This window comes from Triticum aestivum, chromosome 7D (assembly GCF_018294505.1).
Source record: "Triticum aestivum cultivar Chinese Spring chromosome 7D, IWGSC CS RefSeq v2.1, whole genome shotgun sequence".
In the NCBI taxonomy this organism is placed as follows: domain Eukaryota; kingdom Viridiplantae; phylum Streptophyta; class Magnoliopsida; order Poales; family Poaceae; genus Triticum; species Triticum aestivum.
Window position 1 is genome coordinate 517,749,188 of NC_057814.1, and position 11,453 is coordinate 517,760,640.

The window sequence follows — 11,453 nt, forward strand, 5'->3', positions numbered from 1 at the left end:
GGTGTGCATCCAACTTGCTTGCTCACGAAGACCTAGGACATTTTGAGGAAGCCCATCATTGGAATATACAAGCCAAGTTCTATAATGAAAATTTCCCACTAGTATATGAAGGTGACAAAATAAGAGACTCTCTATCATGAAGATCATGGTGCTACTTTGAAGCACAAGTGTGGTAAAAGGATAGTAGCATTGTCCCTTCTCTCTTTTTCTCTCATTTTTTATATTTTTTATTTGGGCATTTCTCATTTTTTATGGCCTCTTTTTTTTCGTCTGGAGTCTCATCCCGACTTTCGGGGGAATCATAGTCTCCATCATCCTTTCCTCATCGGGATAATGCTCTAATAATGAAGATCATCACACTTTTATTTACTTACAACTCAAGAATTATAACTCAATACTTAGAATAAAAATATGACTCTATGTGAATGCCTCCAGCGGTATACCGGGATGTGCAATGATTCAAGAGTGACATGTATGAAAATTATGAACGGTGGCTTTGCCACAAATACGATGTCAACTACATGATCATGCAAAGCAATATGACAATGATGGAGCGTGTCATAATAAAAGGAACGGTGGAAAGTTGCATGGCAATATATCTCGGAATGGCTATGGAAATGCCATAATAGGTAGGTATGGTGGCTGTTTTGAGGAAGGTATATGGTGTATGGTACCGGCGAAAGTTGCGCGGCACAAGAGAGGCTAGCAATGGTGGAAGGGTGAGAGTGCGTATAATCCATGGACTCAACATTAGTCATAAACAACTCATATACTTATTTCAAAAATCTATTAGTTATCGAAACGAAGTACTACACGCATGCTCCTAGGGGGATAGATTGGTAGGAAAAGACCATCGCTCGTCCCCGACCGCCACTCATAAGGAAGGCAATCAATAAATAAATCATGCTCCGGCTTCATCACATAAAGGTTCACTATACATGCATGCTACGGGAATCACAAACTTTAACACAAGTATCTCTCAAATGCACAACTACTCAACTAGCATGACTCTAATATCACCATCTTCATATCTCAAAACAATCATAAGGAAGAAAACTTCTGATAGTATTCAATGCACTTTATATGAAAGTTTTTATTATACCCATCTTGGATGCCCATCATATTAGGACTAGTTTTATAGCCAAAGAAAATTACCATGCTGTTCTAAAAGACTCTCTAAATAATATAAGTGAAGCATGAGAGATCAATAATTTCTATAAAAATAAAACCACCACCGTGCTCTAAAAAGATATAAGTGAAGCACTAGAGCAAAATTATCTAGCTCAAAAGATATGAGTGAAGCACATAGAGTATTCTAATAAATTCCGATTCATGCGTATCTCTCCCAAAAGGTGTGTAAAGCAAGGATGATTGTGGTAAACTAAAAATCAAAGACTCAAATCATACAAGACGCTCCAAACAAAACACATATCATGTGGTGAATAAAAATATAGCCTCAAGTAAAGTTACCAATAGACGAACACGAAGGAGGGGATGCCTTCCGGGGCATCCCCAAGCTTAGGCTTTTGGTTGTCCTTGAATTTTACCACGGGGTGCCTTGGCCATCCCCAAGCTTAGGCTCTTGCCACTCCTTATTCCAAAATCCATCAAATCTTTACCCAAAAACTTGAAAACTTCACAACACAAAACTTCAACAGAAAATCTCATGAGCTCCGTTAGTATAAGAAGATAAACCACCACTTTAAGGTACTATAATGAACTCATTCTTTATTTATATTGGTGTTAAACCTACTGGATTCCAACTTCTCTATGGTTCATACCCCTCGATACTACTCATAGATTCATCAAAATAAGCAAACAACACACGAAAAACAGAATCTGTCAAAAACAGAACAGTCTATAGAAATATGTAACGTTCGAATACTTCTGTAACTCCAAAAATTCTGAAATAAACTGGTGGACGTGAGGAATTTGTCTATTAATCATCTTAAAAAAGAATCAACCTAAAAGCACTCTCCAGTAAAAAATGACAGCTAATCTCGTGAGCGCAAAAGTTTCTGTTTTTTACAGCAAGATCGCAAAGACTTCACCCAAGTCTTCCCGAAGGTTCTACTTGGCACAAACACTAATTAAAAAATAAAACCACATCTAAACAAAAGCTATATGAATTATTTATTACTAAACAGGAGCAAAAAGCAAAGAACAAAAATAAAATTGGGTTGCCTCCCAACAAGCGCTATCGTTTAACGCCCCTAGCTAGGCATAAAAATAAGAATAGATCTAGGTATTGCCATCTTTGGTATGCAATCCATAAGTGGCTCTCACAATAGTTTCATAAGGAAATTTAAGTTTCTTCCTAGGAAAGTGTTCCATGCCTTTCCTTAACGGAAATTGGAATCTAATATTTCCTTCTTTCATGTCAATAATTGCACCAATCGTTCTAAGGAAAAGTCTACCAAGAGTAATAGGACATGTAGGATTGCAATCTATATCAAGAACAATGAAATCTACGGGCACATAATTCCTATTTGCAACAATAAGAACATCATTTGTCGGTGGGAACGACACCTATGGGATCACTGGGATCCCTTCTATGGTTGGCGGGCGCGGGGTTGTGCAAAGAGCGGGTCTAGGAGCCAGCACACAGGTCGTTTACCCAGGTTCGGGCCGCGATGATGCATAAAACCCTAGTCCTGCTTTGGTGTATATTTGAGTGTTCTTGGGCTCTCGAACTAGCTACGGTGCATGCGTAGTCCAAAAGATCCGGATCCTTCTCCTGGATGCCTCGGGCCTCCTTTTATAGCCAAAAGGGGTCGCCATAGTGGCACACAGGAGGTGGAAAGGTGTACAGTGTACAAGCTTATCGCCTGTCATTACGGGACAAGATGAATTAAATGCGCTCCTTACGTGTCCCGTTGCTTTATTGGAGATGGTAACGACGTCCGTCCCGTTCGTCGCCGCTCCGCCTCGCTCCGACACGCATCTAGGCCAAAGAGGCATGAAGCGCCACGTAGGCTGGCAGGCTGCTGAGATGGCGTGGTGGTAGGGTCTTCACGAAGATCTGCATGCCACCACGGGTGTTTGTTGAGTTGGCCTGGAAGCCGCACGTCGCCACGCAGGTGCCTGCCCAGCTGGTTGGGCCGGCAACTGTATGGGAACGGCGGTGGAGTCTTGGCAGACGCGGGCTGGCTGCGGCCCCGCAGGTGTCCTCGGCAAGGGTCTTGCCGGGGCCCTGGCAAGTGGGCTTGCCGTGGCGTTGCGTTCGTCCCCGACAAGGATCTTGCCCGGGGGTGGGGGGGGGGTCTCGTGGATTTCCTCGGCAGGGATCTTGCCGAGGGTCGTCGTCTTCTGGTCCTCATCTGATCTTGTGTGTTTATGATCTTGACAAAGATCTGCATGCCACCATGGAGGTGCCTCCCGAGCCTTGGTTCCAATGTGGTTGATGGTGTTGGAACCCTTGGGCTCAAGGGTGGCGTGCCCTACTGGCGTTGGGCAAGTTGCCCCGGCAAGACTCTTGCCGGGGCTGCGGAGGCCGCCCCGGCAAGGGCCTCGCCGGGGGAGTCCAACTCACCCTCTTGCTCTTTGTGTTTCTGGTCTTGGCGTTTCTTTGCCGTCTTGTGCTTTTCTCTGCCATACTTAGTGTGGCCGCGGGCGCGGCTCTGACTGCCCGTGCACAAGTAGAGGGGTAGAAAAAGGGCCCCTACTTTTGTACACCGACAGGAGCCCCCGGGCCTGGGCCACACATAAGTGCAACGCGTTGTTGGGCCCGACCCAGAATGGTGTGCGGGCAGGCGGGGCGGAGTTTCACCGCAGTAATTCCCTCGCCCGTCGCGCTTCCCCATGACCCGTGTTGAACGCGCGACGTGGAGGGTCGTGTGTGACGTGGGGGTCATGCGCGGGGCGGTTCCTGCCCTCATGCGTCACATCATGGTAAAGAGGCGGCTCGCGCCTTTCCCATAAAAAGAGGAAAACGCAGGGGCGTGGCTCATTTACTGAGTGGACTTGGGTCGTGGCCTTCGAGGCGCCCGTGCCCTACGATCACGGGGTGGAAAACGGTCACCCCACCCATCCCCTTGATTTCTATTTGCTTGCCACGTGTCCTCCATGCCTTGAAGATGGCAGGGCCTTGAATGACGAGGCGGGAAACCGGGCCGCTGCTGATTGGAGCAGCGGGTCGGTCTCAATTCCCTGCGCTCCCGATGGCCGGATTGGTTGAGTGGGGCGGCCGAGCCCCGACCCCGCACCTTTATAAGAAGGGGAGGGTGAGAACGGCACCCCTCAATCTTTCACCATCCGCCTCCTTCCACCTTGGCTTCTCTCTTTCTTCTGCTATGGTGAGAGGGCGCGCCGGTGCTTCGACGGTGGCGACGAGGGTCTCCGCTCGACAGCGCGCCCCTCCTTCCCAAGAGCTCTTGGCGGTGGAGCCGGCCACGAGGGGAAGGGGGAGGGGGCGAGGCCGAGGTCGCCGTGGCGCTCGGGGAAGAGGAGGACGGGGCGGCGCACCGGCCTCGCCTCCGCCGGCAGTTCCTTCCCCAACGGAGGGCCACGTCGGGGACCAGCCCCGCGAGTTCTTCATCAGGCTGCACTGGCCAGCGCGTCGTCGTCTTCTTCTCCCTACTCCATTCGCTCGGGAGATGGAGCTCGACCCGCCACAGACTATGAGATTGCATATGAGGGGCTGCGGGAATGGCGGCACGCGGGTTGATGTCGATTTTCCTGCCCCTCACGTCATGTATCTTCGTCGCGGATGGAAGACCTTCGCTCGCATCCACAGCCTGACAGCAGGGCTCGTTCTCTATTTCAAGTAATGGAGAACGGCCTGCTCTCCGTCAAGGTCTTTGGAGACTTTGGAACTCGCCTAAAGTGTTGCGTGGAGAGCTCCTCCTCCGACGAAGAGTCTTCCTGAAGCGGGAGTGACGAGGAGGATAGCGACAGCGACGACGAGGGTAGCAGGCGGGAGGATGACCAGTCCGACTAGGCTTGGGTACACCGTTCCTGGGCGACGCTGGCAGCACCACCATCTGTATCGCCAGCTCCTTGAACTTCTCGGGGTCGTCGCCTTGGGCGTCTGGCGTTGGAGGGACGGGGAAGACGAAGAAGGTGGGTGGCGGGCCGTCAAGTCAGAGTACGTGGGCGCCGACACCTTCATCGCGTATTGCCGGCCCGCTGCCTCATCTTCCGGCCCTTCTCCCGGCACCATCATCATCAGCCCTCTTCTGGGCGGCCGCCGATATGTTCTCTTGGCATCTTCTGCTGCTCGCACCTCACCTAGGCACTCCTTTTTCCCTTCCGCCATCTTGTTCCATTTCTTGAGGAGAGGGACAAGAAAGGGATTATGGGCATCTTATCTCTTTTTAGCTTGTAAGCCTACGTGCCTTAGTCGAATTTAGACCTTGTAACCCCCTTGCTCATGTACGCATTCCGTACGAATTGTACTTGTTAGCAACGTATTAATGAAGAGAAGGGTGTTTGCCGGGTTTTGTTTGCGCGTGGGCGAGGGCCACACCAAGGAGCGAGTCATCGTTATCTTAAGATAAACACTGTACCCCGGCAACAGGCCTTGCCATCCTCCTGTCCTATAGCTCGGCTACACTCATGCCCTTGGCGGAGGTAGGGGCCAAGTAGGATTGGGCCCTTTGCTCGTCCCCTTCCCATCGCACTAGAACCAAGTTCTGGCCCAAAGTAAGGTTTTTGGACACGGGACAGAGGGAGCAAGATGGTATGAGAGCGAGCGAAGTCTTGTACGTTCAAGTTTCATACGGAGGCACAGAGTGGGGGAGAAAGACTTATGTGATACCGCAGCCCCCGGAAACCTTGGCTTGCCATGATTGGATTCTCAGACCTGCAGCCCCCGGCAACCTTGGCTTGTCGGTGTCTGGGTGTCGGCCTGTTCTCTTTTCTTCCAAAATAGCTCAGCAGAAATGTCCATGCATCCTGCGAACCAAAAAAGGACAGAAAGGAATAGAGGGATGCATACTCGACCTCTATGCTAAGGGTTAGTCGCCGCCAAGCACTATCAACCCTAACACAGAGAGAGACTCAACCTAGCATGCATGCTAAAACTTAGGGCGCCAGCGCTTCATTTATTTATGCTTAGGATCTGCGCCTGGCTTTGTACAAAGGGTTACATGCCTTGCCGGCAAGGCTTGTACAAAAGGTGGTTTGCCGGGGAGCCCGGCAACCGCGCCTTATGGGTAAAACTTGCGAAGATGTTCGATGTTCCAGGAGTTGCTCACTGGAATACCATCTTCGGTCTCTAGGCGGACTGCGCCGGGCCTGCTGACCCGTATTACCCGATAAGGGCCTTCCCACTTTGGCGTCAACTTGTTGGAATTCTTGGCCGACTGAACGTGCCGAAGAACAAGGTCGCCTTCCTCAAAGCTTCGGGCATGAACCTTGTGGTTATGATAGCGGCGCAAGGCTTGCTGGTAGCGTGCTGCTCGCACAGCCGCCCGAAGACGATCTTCCTCAAGGAGCATTGCGTCATCTTGCCGCAACTTCTCTTGCTCAAGCTCATCATAAGCGAGCACTCGAGGTGACTTGTACGTGAGTTCTGTGGGGAGAACTTCTTCTGCCCCGTAAACGAGGGAGAAGGGTGTATGGCCGGTGGCTCGATTTGGTGTCGTTCTGATTGACCAAAGAACCGCTGGCAATTCATCAATCCAGCGTCGTCCGCACCTGTGCAGCCTGTCAAAAGTCCTTGTCCGGAGGCCTCGCAACACTTCAGCATTTGCCCTCTCAGCCTGGCCGTTGCTCTGTGGATGTGCAACAGAAGCAAAATAGACCTTGCTACCGAGGTCCTGGATGTACTGCATGAAGGCGTGGCTCGTGAACTGCGTGCCGGTGTCGGTGATAACTCTATTTGGCACACCAAAACGGCAGACTAGCCCCTTGAAGAATTTGACGGCTGATTGTGCTGTCACCTTTCTCACTGCCTCCACCTCCGGCCACTTTGTGAACTTGTCGATTGCAACGTACAAGTACTCAAAGCGCCCGACAACACGGGGAAAGGGGCCTAGTATGTCGAGCCCCCAGACCGAGAATGTCCAGGAAAGAGGGATTGTTTGGAGAGCTCGAGCTGGTTGATGAAGCTTCTTTGAATGGAACTGGCATGCTTCACACTTGGTTACTAGCGCCGCTGCATCCTGGAGGGCTGTGGGCCATAAGAAACCTTGCCGGAATGCCTTGCCGACAAGGGCCCTCGACCCTACGTGGGAGCCACATACGCCTCCGTGTACCTCTGCCAACAGTTCCAGTCCTTCCTCCCGGGGAATGCACTTCAATTTCACACCGTTTGGTCTTTTTCTGTACAGAACGTCGTCGACGAACTGATACATGGCAGACCGACGGGCTACTTTCTCCGCTTCGTCTTGTTCCTCGGGGAGTTCCCCTGTTTGGAGGAATCATACGGTATGTCGTGCCCATGCTGGAGCCTGGGGCTCGACGGCAAGGACCAAGGGCATTTCCTCTGCCATGGGAGCGCCTGTCTCTACGGCCAGGGCTTGACGCCCTGCCGGAGTCTGTTGCCCCATGGCAGGCTCGGTGTCCACGACAACATCCTTGCCGGCGGCTCCTGGGAGCTCGGCAGGAAAGTACTTGCCGGGGCCTGATTTCCTGTGCTTGTTCTGCTCCGTCGATGGTTCAACGGATGGTTGAGTTAACTGAAGCACAAAAGTACCTGGTTCCACAGGTAGTTTGAGGGCAGCGCGTTTTGACAGGTAGTCGGCGATGTCGTTCTCCACTCGGGGAACATGCTCCGCTTGTATACCATCAAAATGCTCCTCCAGCTTCCTCACCTCATCTACGTAGGCTTCCATCAACGGGCTTTGATAGTCTTTGTTAACTTGCTTGACGACAAGCTGTGAATCACCCCTGACGATGAGCTTCTTGATTCCGAGGTCTGCCGCGATCCTGAGACCGGCAAGCAACCCCTCGTATTCAACAATGTTATTTGTCGACATCTCCCTGGGAAAGTGCATCTGGACCACATACTTGAGGTGCTCTCCGGTGGGTGCAATGAGTAGCACACCAACACCAGTGCCTTGCAGCGAGAAAGCCCCGTCAAAGTACATAACCCAGTTGCGACTTGTTTCCTTGCTGGGGAGAGTGGTCTCCTGGATCTCTTCATCGGGCGTTGAGGTCCATTCTGCAATGAACTCTGCCAAGACTCTACTCTGGATTGTTGAAGTACTTTCAAACTTCAAACCAAAGCTCGACAACTCCAAGGCCCATTCCACAATCCTCCCAGTTGCGTCTGGGTTATGCAATATTCGTTGCAACGGGAGGCGGGTGACGACGGTGATTTCGTGGGCTTGGAAGTAATGGCGCGGCTTCCTCGAGGCCATAAGAAGGCCGAAGAGCAATTTCTACACGCTGGAGTACCTTGACCTAGCCCCCTGCAAGAGGGAGCTGACAAAGTAAACCGGGTGCTGCATCATCTTCTTCTTCTTCTTCTTCTGCACCACTCCATTTGATTGCACAGGCCCCGTCCCACCAGCGTCAGACTCTGCCGGGGTCCTTGCCTTGCCGACACCAGGCCCTACGGGGGGGGGGGGGCTCTGGCTCGTCATCCGCCAGTCCTGCCGTTGCCACTGCCTCTTCATCGACCTCCCTCTGCGCCACTAGCGCGGCACTGACCACCTGGTTCGTCGCCGCTAGATACAACAACAATGACTCTTGTGGTCTAGGCGCAACCAGTATTCACTACAAAAAAATACACTTCCCTGATGATACGTGTTTGTCACAGTAGGTCGCGGTTTTTGTCATGCATGTACATCCATGACAAATTTATGACAGAATCAGGATAGTCATACCTGTGCTGTCGTAGAAGTGTTCCATGACATTACCAAAATTATCATCACGGAAGTGTCCACTGCCATGACGATAAATCGCGCGTCACAGAAGTGCTTTCGTCAAGGGTGACCGACACGTGGCATCCACCGTAACAGAACGCCGTTAAGCTATCGGGTCGGGTTTTGGATCCGATAACCCGTTAACAGCCCCGACCAATGGGGATTTTCCACGTGTAAAATCATCATTGGCTGGAGGAAACACGTGTCAGCTCATCGTTGGGACAGATGTCATCCACTCATTGGACAGAAGGCGCCTATGATACGTCGACACGTGGCACGGCCCAACAGAGGCCCATTCCTGTGAAAAGGCCGGCCCGTTTGACTTGGTCAAAAGTGGCGGGCCGGCCCATGGAAAGCCTGTTAACGGCCTGTTCGCATATAGCCCATTTACAGCCCGCTAACCCAAGGCCCGTTACGCCCTATCCGAATTAGGCCCAGTAGCGTCATCTGGGCCATCCAATATGATTCCAGCCCGTTTTCACTTCTGGCCCATGTATGGCCCATGACGTCTTTCGGCCCATATGAGGCCCTATGTAACTCTTGGCCTATTAACGGCCCGTGCTGAAACTGGCCCGTAATGAACAGTGTATTACTTTACACCCATTAACGGCCCGTGGTGAAACTGGCCCGTAATGAATAGTGTATCACTTTATACCCATTAACGGCCCGTTATTCCGTTGGGCCGTTTCCAGCCCATGTTATCTTTGGCCTTCTCAGAGCCCATTTATTCTTGGGCTATTTTCCAGCATTCATTTACTTACGGCCCGTTACTGTCATTTTCTGCTTGTGGGCCAAATTCAGCCCGTCATTACAGTCGGCCCGTTTGTGGTCCGTTAATACGTTGGGCCGTTTTCATAGCGTCATCAAATACGGCCTATTAACGATGGCCCGTTATGGTCGGCCCATGAACGGACGATTCCAACTCTAGCCCGTTTACGGCCAGAATGCGGTCTGTTTTGGCCCATGTTTGGCCAATCGATCATACGGCCCGTATAAGGCCCATTGATGATACGAGCCCAGTAGAAGGCCCATTGTTTCTACGGCCCGTAGAAGGCCCACTGTTTCTACGGCCCGTAGGAGGCCCAGTGTCACTACAGTAAATATTAGCCCATGGTTATTGTGGCCTAGTTTTAAAAATAGGTTATTGCAGCCACTAGCAAACTGCGGAAAAAGAACTGCAATGACTACAAGCAAACAAATAAACAAGACAACAAGGAAATAAATAAGCAAGCAACTTACGCTAGGCTATCACGGCTATCACACATATTACATCCACTGGGCATCAAAGTTTGCCACCAGTGCAAATAAACGCGCCGACAAAAGAATATACAAAACTGAGAGCACTTCAGAAGGCACTAGGCCTGGCCACGTCTTGCCCCCCAAACAGCTGAAGAAGCTGAGTAGACCTCAGTTGTGTCAACGATAGATGCATCAACACTAGATTTAAGGCATGATGGTGCGCACGGCAGTCCTCTGACATCTTCATTGCATCTTTGACTTCAAGTCGGAGCTGAGCTGACGCAAGCCTTTCCGCTTTAAGTTGAGACTGAAGAAGTCGAACTGATTGAGGCAACGACTGCACAGAGGTTGTCTCACACCTGCTGGTGAGTAGCTTCTACTCACTGTCTTCATCAAGACAGGACCTTGGGGTCATCTCGCTGTCCTCAAGATGGTTTGGCTCACTATCTTCCCTAAAGTTCTGCCTGACGTAAGAGATATGAGTCTGAAAGAGAAACAAGGAGACACGTAACAGGTTTCACAATTATATAAGCAAATAAATGGATCTGTTCTGCATAAGGAACATGTTTTTACAACTACAATTTGAAACTGGTAGTTGTTGCAAACATCCAATCAGATGTAAACAGCAAAGCAAACAGCAGTGGAGGAAATGATGCCTATCCAAATCTATACTAGAACAAAGTTTGAAGGCTTGAGAAGGATGAACTTACATTACATGTTAACACGGGCTGGACAAAGCCCTTCTCCATGTTGATGGAAGGATAATTCAATAAATTCCCCAAAGAAAATTCTTTATAAGCGTTGCCATTATTCTACATTTTGCAAAGAGTAAATATAGATCAAATAATATTGGAAGAAACAGAGGATAATGAAGCTCAGGTGCAGACTGATGATACATAATCAAATAGCAATTAATTAAGTACAGCGTTACAAGGCAAAAGGGAGAGAGGTACTGACAAGAGCAATGCAGAGCCCATTATTGTTTTGAGATCGTATGATCCTTTGAGCAAGGAGATTCATCTGAAATTAGTTTTCATACAAGAGAGAAGGTAAGGCACAAGCAGAAATTTAGGAGTTCAAATTTTGAATTGATATCATAGACAGTACCTGACGCTGGGCTCCCAGCAGTTCTAATAGGGGTTTGGCCACTGGAGTAGGGGTAAAGTGTGGTACAGTTGGGCCTGTGTTTTCTGTGGCTGCTGATCTATCTGATTTAACAGGTATCACTACCTTTTCCAAATACCTAGTTTGTACTCCTTGAGGATCTGCACTCACCCTCTTCCTTTTGGACATCTATTACGAAAGAACAACATTTGACTGGAAAAACATAGTGTGACGACACATGGAATAGGTACAGAAAATGGATAGGTATGGCATATACTCATATATGATGCTTAAACT